The 6,958-nt window shown below is 34.1% G+C and overlaps 1 protein-coding gene across 5 annotated transcripts in view; it reads left to right on the top strand.

The window, feature by feature from the left end:
- chst11 (carbohydrate (chondroitin 4) sulfotransferase 11) overlaps nucleotides 1–6,958 on the top strand; it is a 45,012-nt gene that overhangs the window by 34,522 nt on the left and 3,532 nt on the right. The window lies entirely within an intron of this gene.

Raw genomic sequence — 6,958 nt, 5'->3', positions numbered from 1 at the left:
CCCCAAATCAAACCCTATTCCTAACCCACACCACATAGTAAGTACATGTTGTTAATATTAATATTACTCAGTACTTAAATGTATAATCACACTATAACAAGGACACCTTAAAATAAAGCATAACAAATGTCTTTAAAATGTCATATAACATTTTGCAATAATATAATATAATATAACTGTTAATGTATATCTTATGTGTACAGAAGCGCAGAATTTTACTCAGTCTGTCGTTTTATTGTGGACTTCTCCAGCAAGGAAATCAAATTTATTCTCTAGTTAAACTTGGGCCCTCTGAGTGTGCTAATCTCTCTCTCTGAGCTCATATAAATGGATGATAAACCTCAGTGCGGGGACAGATGGAGGGAAGGCTTTGACTTTCTTTAATAATTCATCTCACGCTTATAAGAGCTAGCCTCTATAAAAGCTTCTGAGGTCGCCGCAGTCACAGGGTCAAACCACAACCTGTTTATGACTGCGAGAGACTGAGAATGAATCTCCTGAAAAGCATAAGCTGCAAACTTTGAATGAGACATTAGTGGGTGTTTCTTCAACTACAGGCACAGCTTGATTTTTATGCAATCTAACAGATTTCAACTTTCAACAAGACTAAAAATAAACAAATAAATAAATAAAATAAAATGTTGGTTTCTCAACTGATTTCTTAACTATAATAAAAATATAAATATAAAAAAATATAAATAATAATATATCAAAAATAAATAAAAACTAAACAGACATTAGTACAAAAATAGTAGACAAAATAGTAATAAAATAAAAGCGACTTTCAACAAGACTTTCGATGTTAAATGATGAAAATCCATCATATGTTTATCATCAATCTAAAAATAAAACATTCCGAACATTAAAACTGAATTCAACATTTATGATGTGAAAATTATTTGTATAATTTTTACACAAACAACCACTTAAAATATTATTATATTCTAAAAAATTCAATATACTAAAAATGTTTTTTTATTTCAAGTTGTAATAGGCAAATTAATTTTAAATGTAATAACATGTTAACTACGAAATTGGCCTTAGCAATAATACAAAATAAAAAATTTAATTTCCATTTTTGACACTCTGACGGAAATCCTAATGACTTTCATAACAAAAACGTCAGAATTCTCCTTTAAATCTATTTATTTCCAAGGCTGAACAGTATTTGTAGACAAATTAGGTAAATGAGAGAGTGTGAAAAAGTATTTTGAAGAGAGTTTACTTTCTAAAAATCCACAGGGCCCATATATTGCCGCTCTCTCTGGTGGGCACACAGACGCTCTGAATATATGATTATTAATGCTTTGCTCCTGGTGCTGTTTATGTTTGCTTCTTACGGTGTTTCGCAGGCTCTCTATTTCAGGAAAGATAAATGAGAGCTCATCAGCGTATAGCGCACACGAACACAAACGTACCTCAAACACGCTCGCACGCATCGGCTCTCAGCGCTCTGTTGTTGCGCGTCGACTTGACAAAATGTTACAATTACCGCCGGCTACTGCCAGCTGTGCTTTACTGTGGGATTTGAATCTCATTAAAGGTGAGCGTGGTAATTTTTTCCTCATTAAAGTTTAACAAAATAAATTAGGGGTACTTTTGGAAAAAATATGTTTTTAAACCCATTATTCGACATATTCGCCTATTAAATAATTGCATTGATCTTTTGTTACTGAATGCAAATATGTTATTTCCCACAAACCTCTGCCAGAGTTTAGGCAGGTGTGTGTGTGTCATTCTGGGATTATTGTAATGTGGATGCATTCCAGCTATCTAATTGCAGAGGAGAGCCGCTATAGCTGTGTTGGTGTGCTGGGAATAAATGAGCTCAGGGCGTCTACAGACTGACAGAAGCACCATGTGAACGTGTGTTTGTGTCTGAGAGAGAGAGATACTGAGAGAGACGGAGAGAGACAAAGAGAGACAGGGCGAGAGAGAGCCCATATATCTTAGCATCCTTGCCTGCTCTGTGATAACGAGGTGAAAGTGTGTGTGAAAGATTGATGATGGATCTGTGTGAGCACCGGAGAAAGAAAGACAACAATAGATAACACAACCTGTGAAAGGTAGCCTCGGTTAGGATACTGGGCTAGAACTGGTTCTGTTTACAAATGGTCAATCGATATGTTATTTTTGGTGAGTGTCTATCTATTATAGCTCATCTATCTCTCTCTCTCTATATATATATATATAGCCTATATACTTCAATAAAAAAAATATATTTATAAACATATATTTTATATTTTAGTTCAAATGTATATACATATATTGCATAATACAAAAATAAAACAATATTTGAAATGAATTATGATAAAATTAATCAATATGAAACAAACAATTAGACCTTTATAACCTTGAATTTATATGCACAATATTGCTGCTATAAAATTCAAATGTTCTATAATAATGAATAAAAAAAAAAAAGAATTGTTTTATAATATAATTAAATAATTTTATTTATATATATATATATATATATATATATATATATATATTAATATAATTATTTAATTTTATAATTTTATTATGTAAGAAATTTTTTATATTTTCGATGCACCATTTTTTTTTATACATAATTACAAAATTTATTTGAAAATTGAACGGAATGAAAAAAAAAAAGATTAAAAAAATTTTGATTGCAATTTCTTCTTCATTCTGTAATCCTATTTTAATTTTATTTATAATTTTTTTATAATAAAAAAGCCAATTGGACATAGCGCACAAGGGTTTGAAATCTAGGATTTGAAGTTGCTCTCCGGTGACAGCTCTGGTGATATATTGGTCGACCACTACTTTCTGGCATTACGAAAGTCATCATGTTTGATATTTACTCCCATCACTGTCACTATGATTACAGTCATTATTAATAGCTATCGTGACAATAGAAAAGGGGCTCGAGTTATTTATCCATACAGACAGTATTGGAGATGCTCCTGTAGGCTGTTGGTAAATGTAATTGTCGATCCCAAACACTGACTCAGTGAATGTAGCTTTGGTTAATGATATGTGTAGCTGTTGTTAGACCTCTCAACACACAGCTCACGATCACAAACAGTCTGTGCTTTGAACCGGCCCTGTGGACGTACGGATGTGTAGATGCCATGGTCGATTGTGTTCCAGAGCAGAGAAAGAGGAGAAGAAAGCAGAAAACAGGCTTGTAGAAAATGGACCGCAAAATAGTTTTTTCAGAGAACTAAACCAGGAGTCACTGCATTTACCGCTCTCCATTTCCTTTTTTCCCCACTTATGACCCCATTTCTCCTATCTATACCCCTGCATAATGGAGTTCAGGCCCGATGGCATCATGGCAGGAAAACCAGCTCAAGCTTTTACATCAAGGTTTTCTATTACCGAAGTCCTGACGTGTCTGCAGGAACTGGAGTGGACACTATATCATTAGCTATATATGTATGAAGAGACTAGGATTCCCAGAAAAGCTCTCAGCGTTTCGAAACGGCTCTGCCACACACTCGCCTGATGCGGCTCTTTGTGGAGTTTTAGCAATTTAATTGAGCTACTGAGTGTGTAAAGAGAGAATTCATTTCATTATTCATTGTAATTAATTCTTTCATTAGACACAAGATATGCCTGCCGCCCATAAACTGGGAAACACACATTTCTAACACCCAAATAAAATGCATAACTTCTATAAAAATGTAATGAAATAGTTCAAGCAAAAATCTAGGGCTGCCCCAGTCCAAAGATTGTCCTAGTCATCTGGTAGTCATTCATTGAAGCCATTAGTCGACTAATAGCACATTTATGCTAATAATAGCTATTTTAAGCGTCATGCAGTAAACACGGGACTAATTTAGCTTGGATATGCACCTAATAATAGCACATATTTATCTAGGTTAATGTTAGACTGAGAGGTGAGAGATGTAAAGTGGCTAACCTTAGGCTACAAATGTTAATGCATGGTTTGAGGTCGATGAATGAATTGCCTGTAGAGTTTGCTTGTCTCCTTTTTTGGGATTCGGTGAATTGTTCACGCTGCTCTTTTCCATACAATGAAAGTTGGCTGAGATGGTTGCCGTCAAGCTTCAAAAATGACAAAAAGCATCATGAAAGTACAATAAATCTAATCAATAATATTTTTTACAAAGATGCAGTGGAATGAAAAAAACATTTGCGGAAGAAAGAAAGTCATGACAGAATCTTCATTTTTTGAGGGAACTAAGAATACAGAAGTGTGTACAACCTGAACTTATGCAAAGACATGGTTTGGGTTTCCATATGAATTTATATGCTGATAAGGTGATGCATGGTGCTTTATTCTAGGAATCTTTGAAACAGTCTTAAATACTGTACATAAAACTCTGGGGAAATTCCACTGAAACAGAGCGCACAAACGAATGAGAGTGGGTGTGTATAAACGAGAGCGAAAAAGGCTGAGAGCGAGCGAGAGAGAGAGAGAGAGAGAGAGAGAGAGAGAGAGAGAGAGAGAGAGAGAGAGAGAGAGAGAGAGAGAGAGAGAGAGAGAGAGAGAGAGAGAGTATGTGGGTGGCTGTAGGTTTGAATAATGATTTTGGAGAAATGAACAGTGCTGCTCCCTTTTTAAATGTTAAATTGCATGCAGAAACTTGATGAAACCTAGTGAAACTAGAGCTAGAGGTATCTAATTTAACTACTAAAGAACATCTCAAACAGGAATAGTCCATTTACATTTAATTACTCACCCTCATCATTAGAAACATGCTTCGGGAGACTTTCTTTTTCCTAAAAGTAAGTTTAGCAGATGATGCTCCTTTCCATACAATGTTAGACAGACAGACATATAGACAGACAGACAGACAGACAGACAGACAGACATATAGATAGATAGATAGATAGATAGATAGATAGATAGATAGATAGATAGATAGATAGATAGATAGATAGATAAATAGATAGATAGAGATAGATGGATGGATGGATGGATAGATAGACATAGACAGATAGATAGATAGATAGATAGACATAGACAGATAGATAGATAGATAGATAGATAGATAGATAGACACAGATAGATAGACATAGACAGATAGATAGATAGATAGATAGACAGACATATAGATAGATAGATAGACATAGACAGATAGATAGATAGATAGATAGATAGATAGACACAGATAGATAGATAGATAGATAGACACAGATAGATAGATAGATAGATAGATAGATAGATAGATAGATAGATAGACACAGATAGATAGATAGACAGACAGACAGACAGACATATAGATAGATAGATAGATAGATAGATAGATAGACAGACATATAGATAGATCGATAGACATAGACAGATAGATAGATAGATAGATAGACATAGATAGATAGATAGATAGATAGATAGATAGATAGACAGATAGATAGACATAGACAGACAGATAGATAGATAGATGGATAGATAGATAGATAGACATAGACAGATAGATAGATAGATAGATAGATAGATAGACACAGATAGATAGATAGATAGATAGATAGATAGATAGATAGATAGATAGATAGATGGATAGATAGATAGATAGACATAGACAGATAGATAGATAGATAGATAGATAGACACAGATAGATAGATAGATGGATAGATAGATAGACATAGACAGATAGATAGATAGATAGATAGATAGATAGATAGATAGATAGATAGATAGATAGATAGATAGATAGATAGATAAATAGATAGATAGAGATAGATGGATGGATGGATGGATAGAGTTAGAGAGTGAGAGAGAGAGAGAAACTGAATTTTAATAGCACAACATTTCATTCCTTTCCACATCTGAATTACTAGAAACCCTTCTAAATAGATGCTAAATACTGCATTGGTAGTCTTAAATTCACCACTGACCTGTAAGGCTGACCTTTAACTTTTGAACTCTATTGAGCAGATTGAGGGAAGGGTCAACACAGCTCAGCAAGATTCCACTTTCACTGCCTCAGGCCTTCAGCAGAACCTTTCACACGTCTTGGGTTTGTTTGATGTGGTGAGATGGTGTTTGTTCACTGCTTTTGTTATAGGGTGGAAGAAGTTCAGGATTTTAGGAGCACTCTTAAATAGGATACACACCCCAAAATAGCACAGCTCGCGGGATGCAACTTACGTCAGACTGCAATAGAATATGAAGTTGCTAAGCATTAACACAAAGTATAAAAATACATATCATGAGCAAATATTAAAAAACAGTATATCTTTTGGAAAGCATATTTAATACTTGTCTCACCTTTGTCCACCATCTTGGATGCTTTTTTCCCCCAAACTGAGTTTCGCAATACATTGTATTATCTGCATAAAATTCAGTGCTATATGAAGTATCTTGTATCTGTAAGTTAATGTAAAATTAAGATCATTTTTTACTGTTTAGCATTTTTATAAAGAGGTAAAAATTCACAAGATCAATTACAATTATTTTATTTGATTGACAGCCATAGTTTTAAAAAGTAAGAAATCAAAATAACACAAAGTAAATAGTCTCAAGATAATATTTTAATAATTTGCTTTAGCTTCAGTACAGTAACAATATAAAAGAAATTTAGAAAACGACATGTGATGTTTTAATATTTTTCTCACACCTTCCTACAAAGTTACTCTAATTAAACATCTAATATTTGAAATGACAGGATGCTGTGTTAAAACTTTCACGGGTTAAAACTAATCTGAGCAGGGTGGAAGATCTCCAGGAGCATTAAGTGCCCCTGCTGTAGAGAATTTAAGCTAAGATTTTAATGATATTGTCTGGTGCCAAACTTTCCCTCTTAAGGCAGTCTGCTGATTTATGGTCTTCACAGGGCTTTAAATGGCACGTGGGAAATTAGTCTTTACATTTATATTCCCATTTATGCAAACGCTTAAACGCATTGAAGGTCTACATTTTATCAGTTCATGCCTTCCCTAGGAAATCCAACCAATGACCTTGGTGTTGCTAGTGCTATGCTCTACTGTTTGAGCTGCTGTTTCACCCTGTTCTTCTTC

The sequence above is a fragment of the Leuciscus leuciscus genome (genome assembly GCF_965113295.1).
Source record: "Leuciscus leuciscus genome assembly, chromosome: 4".
NCBI classification, from domain to species: Eukaryota; Metazoa; Chordata; class Actinopteri; order Cypriniformes; family Leuciscidae; genus Leuciscus; species Leuciscus leuciscus.
This window is presented reverse-complemented; position numbering and strand designations above follow the sequence as displayed.